The sequence below is a fragment of the Heptranchias perlo genome, unplaced genomic scaffold, assembly GCF_035084215.1.
Source record: "Heptranchias perlo isolate sHepPer1 unplaced genomic scaffold, sHepPer1.hap1 HAP1_SCAFFOLD_384, whole genome shotgun sequence".
In the NCBI taxonomy this organism is placed as follows: domain Eukaryota; kingdom Metazoa; phylum Chordata; class Chondrichthyes; order Hexanchiformes; family Hexanchidae; genus Heptranchias; species Heptranchias perlo.
In genome coordinates, this window is record NW_027139396.1 from 197,501 (window position 1) to 200,000 (window position 2,500).

Genomic DNA, 2,500 nt, shown 5'->3' on the forward strand with positions numbered 1-2,500 from the left:
AAAGGGAAGGATCAGCCGGTCAGCCCCCTGCTGGTCGCTGCTGCCAGTGCAGCAGGCGTGCGTGTGTCCTCGGCCTCGTGTCCAGGTCCCTCAGGGACTTGAGGCAGCTCTCCCCGGTGGTCTCGTGGTCAGGACCGGGCTTCGAATCCCAGTCGGGGGGGGATGACTTTCTGCTGCAGATTAATTGGCATGAAGGAAAGTCTCCCCTCCTGAGCGTAAAGCTCCACCCTCACCACCACCGCCACCGCCTTTTCCTCCCCTTGACAAACGGACAGACAGACAGTCAGACAGTCAGTCCAGTTCGGGAGCGCAGCTTTCATTAAGCAATGGCATTTGTGACAACTCATCGTCTGACAGGTTGATGATTTCCCCACACGCCTCCTGCCGAATAAAAGGCTCACCCTCCCGGACACTACCCCCAGAATCACCCACCCCGCCCCCCCGGGGTGAATATTAAGCCCGAGAACACCGACTGTAACCAACCGCAGTGAAAAGTTGAAGTGGCAACTCATTAACCAGATTTATTTTGGGCAACTCATTAACCAGATTTTTTGTTCATTTGGTTTATGAGTTGCCAAGTGTAAATCTGGTTAATGAGTTGCCACTTCAACTTTTCACTGCGGTTGGTTACAGTCGGTGTTCTCGGGCTTAATATTCGCCCCAGGGGGGGTGTATAGCGGGCGATGGCCGGTGTGGAGTGCGTTTTTTGGGGGTTGATTTTCACTTTGCCTCGCTGGTGGAATTTGTGGGAGGCAGGCAAGGGGATTGGTGTGGGCTGGTGGGCGGCAAGGGAGATGCTTGCTTCGGGGTGTTATCCTCACTTTGGTCCGCTGGTGAGAGTAGGCAGCGGCAGGCTGGCAGGCAGGCAAGTGTGATGTAGTGTGGGGTGCAGTGCAGTGCAGTGCAGTGCGGTGCTGCCCTGTTGTTTATGAAAGGTTGTAATGACACTGCTTTGCAGCTGACCATGTCCACTGATTTGTGACGCCCGTATGGAGGCTGATATCTCAGGAGGGCCGAGGCCGATTTCCTCCGGGGACGGCTCGTCGCGTGCGGCAGGACGAGGCGCAGCGGACGGTACCGAGCGCTCGGAGGTGCGGCGCTGCCCGCCGGAGGTACAGCGAAAGGCTGCAAACCGCTTTCCGCCTGCTAACTCGGCGGCCGTCAGACCGACCGACTCCGCTTTACCACCGGAGCTAGAGTCGGGCAAGGGGCACCGAAGGGTACCGGAAGGATCGCGTTCGCACGACGGGAAGTCGACTAGCGGGCCGCCGAAAGCGAGCCGGGGGCCCCCGGTTTTTCTGTCCCACCTGGAGACTGATATCTCAGGAAGGCCGAGGCCGATTTCCTCCGGGGACGGCTCGTCGCGTGCGGCAGGACGAGGCGCAGCGGACGGTACCGAGCGCTCGGAGGTGCGGCGCTGCCCGCCGGAGGTACAGCGAAAGTCTGCGAACCGCTTTCCGCCTCCTCTCACCGCACGGCTCTCCTTTTCACCCACTGGCGGATTTTCACCCTCCGACTGCTCGCTACCGTCCGCTGCGCCTGGTCCGGGCCCTGTCCATTGTCATGTTAATGGCAGGGCGGGGCAGGACTGCTTTCACCAGGAACCCGGTTTTCTGGGTCAGAGGTTCCAGGGGACCTGTTTTGTGCGGACTTCCCTGTGTCCGTCCCTCCCTGCCTGCCTTCCCCCCAGGACTTCCTTCTGAACACCTTTGTCGTTTGAGCGAGGGCCAAAAGCCTGCCTGTGAAAGGGAAGGATCAGCCGGTCGGCCCCCTGTTGGTCGCTGCTGCCAGTGCAGCAGGCGTGCGTGTGTATTCGGCCTCGTGTCCAGGTCCCTCAGGGACTTGAGGCAACTCTCCCCGGTGGTCTCGTGGTCAGGACCGGGCTTCGAATCCCGGTCGGGGGGGATGGCTTTCTGCTGCAGATTAATTGGCACCTCTGAAAGAAAGTCTCCCCTCCTGAGCGTAAAGCTCCACCCTCACCACCACCACCACCGCCTTTTCCTCCCCTTGACAGACAGACAGACAGACAGTCAGTCCAGTTCGGGAGCGCAGCTTTCATTTGGAAGCAGACCCTGCTTGTTTAAAGTCAACGACGCCAAGTTATTTTGCACTTTGAATTATATCGCTACGTGCGAGCGGCACTCAGCCTTGGAGAAGAAAAAAATACCACTGAGCTGAGAAAGTTCTTTTTAAAAAGGTTTCCTTCCACAGCAGCTCTGAGTGAGAGAGAGAGAGAGAGAGAGAGATATCAGCTTTATTCTCAGTAATAATACACACACACACACACACACACACACACAGAGACACTGGGAAAGAGCTGATTTTCCTTTTGAATATCTCCCCACGGGGAGCTGCACCGTTCCCAGAAACACTGCAATACTGGGTCGATGCGTGGAGTGGACGGAGCAAGCCCCTATTCCATCTCCCTGTTCTAAAATTCAATTAAAAATAAAAGTAAATAATATGTGTGTGTGTGTGTGTGTGTGTGTGTGTGTGTGTG

General features: G+C 57.0%; 1 pseudogene; it reads right to left on the reverse strand.

The window, feature by feature from the left end:
* Window positions 1–2,346: 2,346 nt before the first annotated feature.
* On the reverse strand, window positions 2,347–2,463 carry LOC137311904 (U2 spliceosomal RNA; annotated as a pseudogene).
* Between the last annotated feature and the right edge of the window lie 37 nt (window positions 2,464–2,500).